General features: G+C 47.7%; 2 protein-coding genes across 13 annotated transcripts in view; both read left to right on the top strand.

Annotated features, from left to right (window-relative positions):
- The window catches only part of MTHFSD (methenyltetrahydrofolate synthetase domain containing), a 305628-nt gene that overhangs the window by 123301 nt on the left and 169397 nt on the right, over positions 1–12930 (top strand). The window lies entirely within an intron of this gene.
- Positions 1–12930, top strand: part of LOC309648402 (uncharacterized protein C16orf95 homolog) — a 487317-nt gene that overhangs the window by 386860 nt on the left and 87527 nt on the right. For all 12 annotated transcript variants that reach the window (XM_082436948.1, XM_082436942.1, XM_082436947.1 and 9 more), the window contains one exon: positions 9209–9293. The gene's annotated coding sequence lies outside the window, so the exon portion shown is untranslated. The remainder of the gene's footprint in view (positions 1–9208; positions 9294–12930) is intronic.

Here is a 12930-nt window from a genome sequence, read left to right as displayed (position 1 = left end):
CCTTTGGGTCCTGACATCCCCGGTGAACCTGCTCTCTGGACCAACTCATGAGATCTTGCACTGGATGAGCCCCTCCTCCCCCGGAAGTCTTTCCTGCTGTGTCAGAGGAGGTGGATTTGCCCCTGTAGGCCGAGCCTGCTGCTCCTGAGATACCCATCTTGTCAGAGACCCCAACCAGGCCCACGACCACGGTGCTCAGGCGCAGGTGGTACACTAAACAGACGGCACCCTGAGCCCTTGGAGCCCCCACTGTCGTTAGCTGTCAGCGTTGTGTTAACCCCAGAATACCTTCTCTCGCTGACCCTTCATCCCACCTAAATCCATTCTTATTTTGGTCCCTGAGGTCTTGAAGCATCCAATTAGAAATAAACAGCTCCACGGTGGAGTCACGGCCACCATCTCTCCAACGTAATTCACAATAATGGCTGATATTTACCCAAAGTCCACGGCATGCCAGGCCCTCTGCAGTGTGCTTTATGTACACCAGCTGATTTGATCCTTAAAAGCCCCTATGATATTGGCACTGCTGTATCCCCCATGTAAAGGATGAGGAAACCGAGGCACCGGGCAGTCAGGGAGTCTGCTCTTGGACACAGCTGGGGTTGGAACCCAGGTCTTCTGGCTCCAGAGTCTGAGCTTTGAGCCATTACACTGTCATCCTGGTTTGGCTTAATGGGTCCAGTGTGGTAGCCATGGTAGCTACTAGCCCTGTATGGCCATTTAAATGTACATACATTAAAATCAAACCAATGAAAATTCAGTTCCTCGGTTGCACTAGCTAGTTTAGGCCCAGGGGCCGGGGTGTCTTCTCTGAGGTGGTGACATTGGAGTGGTGGCTGGATGGTGGAAACGAGCCGCTTTTGTGAATCGCCACGGGAAGAGTGAGTGCGTGACTGATCGGCATATTCCGAAAACCCCAGCTGGAAAGGTTCTAGTGGTGGAGAAACAGAAAAAAGGGCCCTGCGGCCAGGGCAGGGCTGCTTTAGGGTCAGGCCGTGGAGATGGACAGGACCAAACCCCAGAGGGCGTGTGGGCTGTGGTGAGGAAATTCCCATCTACTCCACGTGCAAAGCTTGTTGCATTAATGCCTCCAGTCATGGATTCGTGGGAGACATTGGAAGCGTTAATGCTTTTCCGGGTTCCCAGTCCAAACGGAATCACTTATACTTGCTTTAGATGAACACGCAATAAAAAAATGCTGCAGAAAAGATGCTCCTCGCCCTTCCTGGTGGGTTTTCTCTTGAAGGGAGTGAACTGCATTCGCCGTTTCCACACCCTGCCTGAACTTGGCCTTTTCTCCCAGCTGCTTCTCCTCTGGATGCACGGAGGTCCATCAGGTCTGGGTCCGAGGAGCTGGACTCAGTTTCCAAAGCAAAGAGAGACACAGAGACGACAGCAGAGATGTCTGTCTCAACACAGGCAGGAGCTTCCCGGGGGTCGGGTGAGATGCAAATGGCTGGGTGGACGTGAGGTGGGCTGACTGCACCCTGTACATTGAGGGCATTTGCTTTCCCGCGCAGGGACCCCCTCTGGAAGGACCCTTGAGGGAGTGATGGCTGCACGCGTCTCCTCCAGGGGAGGCTGGGGGGCCAGAGACAGTGGTGGCAGGGGAGTCGTTTTTCACTGAAAACCCTTTTGTACCTTGTAAATTTTGTTCCAGGTGCATGTGTTAGCCATTCAGAACACGTGCAAATACACAACAATTTGTGTGTGTTAATCTTGTATCTGCTACCTTGCTAAATTCATTTATCAGTTCCGGTAGCTTTTGTGTGGAATCTTTAGGGTTTTCTATAAATAGTATCATGTCATCTGCATATAATGACATGTTCACCTCTTCCCTTCCAATTTGGATACCTTCTATTTCTTTTTCTTGTCCAATTGCTGTAGCAAGGACTTCCAATACTCTGTTGAATAGAAGAGGTGAGAGTGGGCATCCTTGGCTTGTCCCAGATTTTAGCAGGAAAGCCTTCAGCTTTTCACCATTGAGTATTATGTTGGCTGTGAGTTTGTCATAAATAGCTTTTATTATATTGAGATGTGTTCCCTCTATACCCACTTTGGTAAGAGTTTTTATCATGATTGGATGTTGAATTTTGTCAAATGCTTTTTCTGCATCTGTTGAGATGATCATGTGTTTTTTGTCTTTTGTTTATGTGGCGCATCACATTGATTTGCGTATGTTGAACCATCCTTGTGAACTTGGGATGAATCCCACTTGGTCATAGTGTATGAGCTTTTTCATGTGTTTGCTAATATTTTGTTGAGAATTTTTGCATCTATGTTCATCAAAGATATTGGCCTGTAATTTTCTTTTTTGGTGGTATCTTTGTCTGGTTTTGGTATCGGGGGTAGACAACAAAATAGTTTTAAGTAGAAGCCAATGACTATCTCTCATGAGGTCCTACTCTATGGGAACATGGCATTTCACAAGGATTCATTGTCTCATGGTGAGATCATATAATCATATAGAACCTTGGATCTAAAGAGGAATGTTAAAGATCTGGCCCAACCCCCATGTCACAGACAGATAGACGGATCCAGAGAAGTCGGAGGTGCTCCTGAGGCCACACAGCTGGTTTGGGGCACAAATGGGATTAACATCCAGGCCTTTTGTCACCAGCCTCTGTTCCTGGAAGATGCTCTAATAGGCCAGATGCTCTCCCTGGAACTTTCCATTTCTAAGTTTCTAGAATCCTGTAATGAAAAAAGAAAACACAGCCCCTGTAATGGCTTCCACGTTTTCAGACAGAAAAATGGAGATTTATAATCTGACTAGGGTCTGTGGGCGAGTTCTACATGCAAGAATCTGGCGGACAGTGTTCTCTGATGGATGAGGCGGTGGTGTTTGGGGCCATGTGGATGGTTTACGGCAAGACTGGGGGATTGGGAGATTTTTTGGCAAGTCCCAAACATAGGCATATACGGAGGATTTTATGCAAAATAGCTGACTAGGATCTAATGCTGTAATTAATGGAATGAATACAAAATGCTTTTGTAATTTGTTATTATTGAGCCTTGCTTATGTAGCAGTTACCTTGTGTCAAGAACCGTTCTGAGCACTTCACAAAAATTAAGCTGTGCAATATGAGCACTGTATCATGGTAATTTCAAGGGTGAATTTTGGAGTCATGTAGACATGGATTTAAATACTGGTTCTGCCATTTTTATTAATTATGTGACGAAGTCAAGTTACTTGACCTCTCTGAGCCTCTGCTTTATTCGTCCGTAAAATGGGGATGTTACCAACTGTCTCACAGACTTGCAAGAAATGAGGCAAGCTCTTAGTTTGAACCGTATAAAGTATTGACTTTCGACCTGTTTTGATTTACAAAACTGGCGGTTTCATATGGTTCAAATATATAAAGAGCTTAGCCGAACGCCAGCACTTGGAAAGCACTGAATAAATAATAGCTTTTTTTTTTTTCAACTTTAGCTTGAGAGGAGCTAAAATACAAGAACCCTTTCTGCCTAGAAGACTGCATTGCTATATGCATTTTCCTTAAGTGCTTTGACGGACCCTTTTGTCCCAAATTATTCTTCAATAGGACTCACTAAAATAACTGAAAGGCTTTCACTGAGATCCAGCCTTTGAAAGAAAGAAAATTTTGATGGTGATTTTTGAGTTTCCATAAGCTCTCCTTTCCAATGGCTTCAGCTCCGGTTGAATAAGGCTGCTCAGAGCAGGCGGCTCGTGGCAGTTTAGGTCATGAATCAGGAACGAAGAGCCCCCAAGGCGGGCTCCTGGTGATGCAAATTCCTCAGCCCCGTGTCGCCCTTGCAAGGTGGGGGGTCCCATCACAGCCCTTTGACAAATGCACAGCTCCTGGGCCAGGGAACCACAGGAGGTGAGATTCACATGGGCTAATTATATCAGAAGATAGATACCCTCCCCAGAGGGAGACCCTTTCTAGTCCCTTTCCTGCCAAAAACACCATAGCAACCAACATGGAAATGCCATTCTGTCCCTCAGATGTCAGCGCCTTTCTCTGGGCGGGAGAGCAGATGTGTGTGCAGATTGCGACCTCCTACCCGAATGGAGAGGTGGCCCACATGCCCAGGTCACACTGCTCACTTCAAGGGAAAAGTGTCAAAGAGCATTGACGTTTGGGGGCTCAGGAGGAAACCAAAATTATGGCTTCAGGAGCTCAATGACCACTGGCCAGGAGTGAAATCAGAAGCCTTCCATTCCCCCAGGAAAGAGCCATGGCCCTGCCGTGCCGTGAATTCTCAGCACCATTTTCAACACCAGCTATGTTTTTACATGTGTTTCGAGTAGCGCCACGGGTCTAAATCATCATCACTAAATTGTGTAATTACCCACTCAGTGCGTCACCCATGTCGAGGATGGTATGAAGAACGTTTAATGGGTAGAATTCCTAGGGGTTTATATTTGAGAGTCCCGTCTGCCAACGCAGTCACCCTGGGTGATTGCATTGCTTTCTGATGCAGTAATGGCCGAACACTGGTGTAGTGACCTGGTCAACACACATCACGCCAATCACGGAGAAGCCTGAAATGTCTGTGCACTCAGCTGCCGCCGCCCACGTCCCCACCAGCCGCTTGCTGACTCCAGTGTGACAGATCCTCAACCAACAGGGTGCCCCACCATGTAGCAATCCTTACCTGCTTTATAAATAAGCATTTTAATTGTGAAAGAAAGTTACCAGGAAAACAGCTGCTTGATTACATCATAAAGATAGAGCATAAAACACACATTCAACCACTGATGACGCAAAACATTTCATTTTTACCCTGTGGAAATCAGAATACCCTATACAATACTCTCCACGTGTAAATGATCAGTATAACTTTAGAGAAGTTTGAAAAGGAGCCTGGTTCAAAGCTCCTTGAAGATCTGATTCGAAGGCTGTGCTGGGAAAATACAAGATGAGTCTGGAGCATCTTGTAGTGCCAGAAATTAAGAAAGTGTGTGTTTTTGAAAAAAAGATGGGCAGTGTCAAGAGGACACAGAAGTCAATAATCCAAAAGATCTTCCAGTGGCCAAAATGGAACAATTTGAACAATAAAATAAATAATGAGAGTATTGGGTTATTACCCAAACAATAAAATAAATGTCCATGAGCCCATCCTGATATAAATAGATGATTGAATAAATAAATAAATGGAAGAGAAGGGACAAATCCTTCCTACAAGAGAATTCCAAATAATAAATGTACAAGGAATGAGGGAAATAAGAAATCACCATTAGGAAGAGCTGCTGTGGCAAGATCCACTGATGATGCTAAAGTTAGTAGGTGGAACTTTAAAAGAAGCAGAATAGCTGCAGAGCCTCAAAGTGTCTCCCCTAAAAGATTTATTGATTGCTGTTACGGTTGTAGCCGTATGTCCACAAATTATCTGATACTCTGCCCTCCAAGACGTACAGCTTAAATATGGACTGGACTTGGTGACTCTCTCCTAACCAAATAGAGTATGGGAGGAGAGAACAGGGAACTTTCGGTGGAGGAAGCTGGCAGGCATCACCCAAAGTGATCAAGTGATCATCACCCACGATAAGCCATTCAGACAGCATGCACCTCCTGATAGGTGGGATGAGAAGGACACATCCCTTCTGTGATATTCTTCCCCCAAATCCATATCCTCAAGTCTAATCATGAGCAAACAGTAGACAAACCCAACTTAAGGGACATTCTGCAAAAGATCTGACCAGGACCCTTCAGAGCATTATGGTCACAAAAAAGAAGGGAGGTCTGGGAAACTGTCACAGACGGGGAGGCCTAAGGAGACATGACAACTAGATGTGACGTGGTCCCCTGGATGGGATCCTGGAGCAGGAAGAGGGCCTTCATGGGAAACAGGGATCCCAGTGAGGTCGTGTCTTAGTACTGTAGCTGTGTTGGTTTCTCCATCTTGATCAAGGTCCACGGGTCGGGTGCGAAGTTACCTTTAGTGGGTGGACTGTATTCAGAAACTCTCTTTACTAATCTTGCAACTCTGAAAACCTAAAATTATTTCCAAATGGAAGGTTTTAAAAATATACGTTGTTGGGCTTCCTTGGTGGCGCAGTGGTTGAGAATCTGCCTGTCAATGCAGGGGACACGGGTTCGAGCCCTGGTCTGGGAAGATCCCACATGCCGCGGAGCAACTAGGCCCGTGAGCCACAACTACTGAGCCTGCTCGTCTGGAGCCTGTGCTCCGCAACAAGAGAGGCCGCGACAGTGAGAGGCCCGCGCACCGCGATGAAGAGTGGCCCCTGCTCGCCGCAACTAGAGAAAGCCCTTGCACAGAAACGAAGACCCAACACAGCCAAATAAATAAATAAATAAAATAAATTTATTAAAAAATATATATATATACGTTGTTCACAAGTTTTCTTCCCCTGCATTGACTATCACTATTCTGTGATAAGATCAATTACTTTTAATAAAAGAGGAGAAAATTGAGCTGGCACCCTCATATGCTCCCCGGGGTCGACGGGGTGGGTACCACCTGGAACAACCAGTTTGGAAAACAGTTTGGGAAGAGCTGCTGAACCTAATATGAGCCACCCTAGGACGCAATAATCCTGCCCCTACGTATGTGCTCAACAAAACTGCGTGTGTATGTGTGGGTGGGGGGGGGGTGTACCAAAAGACATGCGCAGAAATGTCCATAGCAGATTCATTCATAATGGCCCCAAACTGGAAGCAGCGCAAATGTCCATCAACACAAGGATGGAAAATACGTTGTGAAATATTCGCACACTGGAATAGTGTCCAGCAGAGGGTCTCAGAGTGGGGTGCACGGACCCTGGGAGTCCCCGAGACTCTCTCAGGGGATCTGAGAGAGCATTTTCATAACATCACCAAGATCCATTTGCTTTCATACTCCCATCGCGAGAGCATCTGGAGGAGAATTCCAGAAGAACTCCTGAGTGATGTGACATCGCAGCAGACAGGATGAAGGGGCAGATGTGAGAGCCCAGCTCTCCTCTGTTGAGTGAGACACAAAGAGATTTGTAAAAAGGCAAAACAAGGCCACTCCACTCACTGCATGTTTTGAAAATGTAGTCATTTTTATTAAAACATGTTATTTATAATAACATGTAGTGTGTTTATTACTTTTCCAAATAAGCTAATAAATATGTTTCTAAATTTCTCCATTTTGTTAAATTTCAGTATACATTCATAGACATAAAGAAAGTGAAAGTGTGCTGAGACCAGAGGCTTTGAGAAGTGCTGCCGTTTCACAGTGAGAAAGTCTGGGCTGCGCGCTGCGGGCCGGACGGGCGTCACAGCCCTAACGCTAAGTGAGAGGAACGGTCGGAGCCCGGTCAAAGGCTCAGAAACAGCCAGAACCTCTCCTGCGAGAGCGACCAGAACAGGGGGCTCCTCTGTGGGGGGAACCACCTGGGTGGGGACACAGGACAGCCTTGAGGGCTGGTGGGCGTCTGGCTCTCAAGCTGGGTCATGGTTACGCAGGCACGTCTGCTTTGCAAAGTTTATCAAACTTCAGATTTGTGCCGTTTACCCTACGTCTGTTATCCTTCACTCAAAAATCCCCCCCCCCAAAAAAAATCCCCCCAAAGAGGGACACTCTTGTCTTAACAGTTGAAATAACTGCACTGCTGGACACTCAGCCCCACGGCCAAGCTTTGGGACCAGCTGGCCCTGAGTTCACTGACCAACCTAAGTCACTGCCCAGGCCCCTGGGCTGGTGATAGGGGTCGGGGTGGGGAACCACGGGAGTGAAATCACGCCCCCCACCCCCCTGCCACCCCGCTCCTTCCTCCTCTGCATGAGCAGCTGGCCCGTGAATGTCTCTTGACTGTGAGGTCCCTTAACCCACCACAGGGAAGGAGTTTGCTGCCCCACACCTCCCCCCATATCAAGCCCGCCCTTGGCGTCAGTGGCCAGGAATGTTCAGTTACTGCCCCAGAAAACCGTGCCGGCTCCAAGACCCACCTCTAAACTGCATGGGATACATTGGCCTGGGCCCCTGATGGCCCAAGCCCCTCACTTATCATTGTTACTCGTGAGTTCAGGAAACGTGCTGCTCGATCTTTCCTCTCCCGACAAAAATGCCCCAAACCTCCGTGGGCCTCCCTGCCCGCCCCCGGGATGAATTACACCAGCTCATAAGCACACGACTGTCACTCCCCCTTCTCCTCACAGCTGGGGCCATATTTCAAATAGCAATTAATTGACGACAAATAGTAATTAATGGGCCACATTCCTCCTCCGGTGAAGTACACAATTCCGTGCTCCTCGCACTGGGGATGGGCCACACTCTTGTTTTCTTTTAATCTGATTTGAAAGAGGAGCGCTCCCTGGGCGGCAGGGACAGAGCCGGGTCCCCTGTGAGTTCATCGGTGTGGCATGCGCGGCCTCACTGTGCTCAGATATGAAAAGTCAACCGTCACAGCCCTGCAGGGGCCTCGGGGGCGGGTGAGGAGCCTAATGAGCCGTGGTCCCAATTTATTAAAAATCATAAATATTCTCCTTGGAGGCAGGGGGCAGTCAGAGAAGGCAGGAGGCAGCTTCTGGCTGATGTGTGTATGTGTGTACGTGTGTGTGTAAGTGTGTGCGTCTACATGTGTGCACGTGTGTGGGGGGGACTGATTTCCTTTTTTTTTTTTAATTTTTGAATTTTATTTTATTTATTTTTTTATACAGCAGGTTCTTATTAGTTATCCATTTTATACATATTAGTGTATACATGTCAATCCCAACCTCTGTGGGACTGATTTTCAACGAGTGTGACCGAGCAGGCAAACCTCTCTTGGAAGCAGGGTTTTGGATGTGGTCCACGTTTAAGTGCATGTCCCAGCATGTCCCTTGAGAAGGCCTCTCACCTTGCTTATGACAAGAGTGTCATAAAGTAACTGTACATCCTCATTATTCACTTGGCCCAATATTTGCTAGGTTCCTACTGGGTTCTCCACCCTGTGCTCAACGCAGGAAATAAAAATGGGTCAGACACGGCCCTTTCCATCAAGGGGTTCACAGTCTCCCTGGGGAGAATGACAGGGACATTTGACATGTGGGGACATAATGATTACATAATAATAGTAATAACAACCAGCATATTAGGGTCACAGAAGAGCATTGCAATAACCGTAAACATCTGTGATATAGTAATGTATGCATTTCTTGACAAAAATACATTCAATAACAAGATGTCAACTGTAATTTCGAATGAAGATAGACAAAGTTTCAAGGTATCCACAACAACGGAAATGTGATATGAAAATATCTGATTTCTGCAGGGGAGAAGTTTCCTTGGTGCTGCTATGCTGCCATCATTTGCTGCCCGCATTCATATCGGAAGCAAAATCTATGATTCAGCGAGAGGTTAGTGCAAATAGCGGTAGAATGTTTTTCCCATCCTGGTTTGTGGACCTCCTGGGTTCCACGTGGTCCAAGGGTGCAGGTCATGAACCCCTGCTGCAGGAGGTGAGAGCTGCAGTGCGGGAGAGGCCTGGGTCCCTGAGTTGCACTTTGGAGGGGAGAGCTGCCCGCTGGCCTAAGGAGTGACGTTCAGCTGGACTCCCTGTCTTTGCTTCTGAGTCCCAAGCAGCAAGCGGAATGGGGGAAAAGCAGCTCTTAAAATCTTAACTGAACATAACCAGTTCCCAGATTTAAATTCAACCCTGTAGCTAGTGTTCTAGTGCTTCACTGCATTCCAAGCGGGTCTGTGTGTCACATACTCTGTCTCAAGGGAGGCATAAAGGCATCGTCTTAAGATTTGCCAAGGCATGCAATTACTTGAAAAAGCCCCAAACAGTCCAGGCTAAAGAGCCTTTTTTCTGTGAGCAGTCTGGAAATCTAACTTTTGACGGTCTAGTTGAAATTGCTTTGAATACAACAGGGATGGAAGGAAGGGAGAGCTAAGAATTTTCAGTGGAGCGCCTTTATGTGTTAAATGCTGTAGGAGATGCTTTTCACGATCACTATCTGACTGTACACTATCTCATTTAGCTGGAAGGCTCTGGCACTGCCTCACCGCAGAAAAGCATTTCAACGGATTAGGGTGCAAGTAGCACATATCCAAACTAGTTTAAGCATTAATTTGAACTTATGGACCCATATAACTGGAGAATCCAGAGATCAGGCGAGCTTCAGGCTCAGTTTGTTCCAGCAGTTGACAGTGCCACCAGACTTGTGCTTCTTTCTCGAGGGCAGCTTCACCGACAGAATGACTTCCCTCGAGGTGGTCAGGTGGCTGCCAACTGCACCAGGTTCCATGCTTCCTTCTTCACCTACAGGGGAAGAGACAGGGTGTCTTCCCCACCTCACCCAACCCAAGTCCCGAGATTTGCTCTGATTGGATGGGTTTATGTTGCAGCCCCATTCCTGAATCCATAACAGCGTCAAAGCAGGTGAAGTATGTGATTGTTCCAAACCACCTGGGGCCTGAACAAAGCACATGACTAGGAGGTTCAGGTTCCTTGCAGGAAGGGAGGAAGGGGGATCACAGATTCTGAGAAGCAGTGAATTACAGCCACTGCAAACAAAACAAAACAAAACAAAAAACCCAACAACAGCTAACAATAACAGCAAACTTCTGATTATCGAACTGAGTGGGTCTAGTACCATTCTGCGTAACCATCTCATTCTGTGTGCGCCTTGCAGGCTTTATCTCATTTCAGTCTCAAAACCCCTCAGCTGTAGACACTTAATCTTCCCATTTTGTACATGAGCGAACTGGGACCCAAGAGGTGCAGTGCTCTAAGTGTCTGTGTCTCATTGGCGCCAGGTCTCCTGGGGAACCAGGTCCAGACGCCTCCCTGGAGGCCCCGCCCATCCTCAGCCTTGGTTTCCCCATCTGTAAAATGAGTTGGGCTGACTTTATCACCCCTAAGGGCCTTCACCGTTCTGATGTTCTAGGCTGCTTGAATCTCACCCTTCTTGGGAGTCGAACCCTCGGCGCTCACCCTCTGTGTTGCCTTTAGCATCCACGACCCCTGGGTCTTGGGCTCCCTGCCGATGACGTAAGGAGGTCAGAGGTCGGGGGAGTGGCTCTGTGAGTGGCTGTGCTCAGGACACACACGGCATATTTCAGGCATGCCTTCTTGGAGGGTGGGGAGATATCTGCACCCCTTCCCAAGGGTGAGGTGGGGAAGAGACTCCCCATCTCAAGGGAAAAGTTCCTAGTCTCTCGGCCTAGACACGGGGAAGGAAGCCCAGGAGCGAAGCTAGCCTCACCTGCAGCCTCTCCGCACATGGCAAGGGCTGCATTTTAAATGTGCTTTTTCAGAAGAGCATCAGGTGAAATGGTCACCCAACCAGGGGGGAGACCCGGAATAGCCAACTGCAGGCTGCTCTTTCCTTGAGAGCATCTGGGGCTTTCAGCTTTGCTGAGACACTGTGTCCCACAGTAACTGGGTGCATCCAACCAAACTGACGGATGAAACAGAAAAACTCCTCAAAGCCAGGGAACTTTGATTTCACGGCATTATAACCACTGAGGACCAGGACAGACATTGGCTTAAGTGGACATTTGCATGGGTCAGTTACAGAAGAACTAGAACACTGATCATGTCAACTCAATTGTCACCAAAGTAGCTTTTTTCATTATTTAAAATTTTTATTGGTCTATAACATTATATAAGTTTCATGTGTGCAGTATTCCATTTGTACTTCTGTCCACACTCAGCATGCTCGCCACCAGAAGTCTAGTCTCCTTCCGTCCCATACTGTTGACCCCCACCACCCGTTTTGCCCTCCCAGCATTATGCACAATACCTGAAATACAGAAACAACCTAAGTGTCCATCGACAGAGGAATGGATAAAGAAGATGTGGTACATATGTACAATGGAATATTACTCAGCCGTAAAAATGATGAAATCTTGCCATTTGCAACAACATGGATGGACCAAAATATCTTTTTAAAAATGGATTCTGGGGACTTCCCTGGTGGCACAGTGGTTAAGAATCCACCTGCCAATGCAGGGGACACGGGTTCAAGCCCTGGTCCGGGAAGATCCCACGTGCCTTGGAGCAACTATGCCCGTGTGCCACAACTACTGAGCCTGCACTCTAAAGCCCGGGAGCCACAACTACTGAGCCCACGTGCCACAACTGCTGAAGCCCGTGCGCCTAGAGCCCGTACTCCACAACATGAGAAGCCACCACAATGAGAAGCCTGCGCACTGCCACGAAGAGTAGCCCCCGCTCACCGCAACTAGAGAAAGCCTGTGCGCAGCAATGAAGACACAACGCAGCCAAAAAATAAAAATAAAAATAAAATGGATTCTGTAGTCAAATGCTCACTCACTGACCACCTGGCAGTTTGTCCAGACATGTATGTAACGTGGTTGTCGACCATGAGAGCAGAGTCCGCGGTGTGCTGACTAGTGTTAACAGCCAGCTCTCTGGGCGGAAGCAGTGCTTGCTCATGGCCGTGGTGTAACTACTCTGTCTATGGCTGATTTCAAGCTACCTATGGGACCTCACTGGGAACACATAGTCATCAGGTCTGGAGAGCCCATGCTGGGTGACTCCAGCACACCACTGCCTGGAAGGAGTGTACCATTTTTCATGCAAACTAGGATGCTTTGGAGGGTACAAAGGGAGCGCAGTTGATGACTACACTGGACAACGGGCATAAACCAGGACACTCCCAGGCAAAGTGGGGCGCCTGGTCCCCCTCATTAGAGATCAGAGAGACCTGACATCCTCCCAGCTCTCCCATTTTTCAGATGAGGGAAATGAGACTCGAAAGGCAGGATAACTTGCCCAAGATATGGAATATGTTACCTAATATCCCAACTGTTATACCTTCATCAAGAGCACCTCAAATGGCAAAAATGAAGAAAAATAATACCAGCTGGCTGCACTGGGAGAAAAGCCATAGTGCCTGCTGGATGCAACAGGTGACCAAGGGGGTCCACTCAGAGTCTTGCTTAATTGTCTTCGGGGAGAATGTGCACTGGCTACACCTAGTGATCCACGAAATTGCTCTTACCCTGAATACTCGCCCATCA

This window comes from Balaenoptera physalus (genome assembly GCF_965194825.1).
Source record: "Balaenoptera physalus genome assembly, chromosome: 19".
Taxonomy (NCBI): Eukaryota; Metazoa; Chordata; class Mammalia; order Artiodactyla; family Balaenopteridae; genus Balaenoptera; species Balaenoptera physalus.
This window is presented reverse-complemented; position numbering and strand designations above follow the sequence as displayed.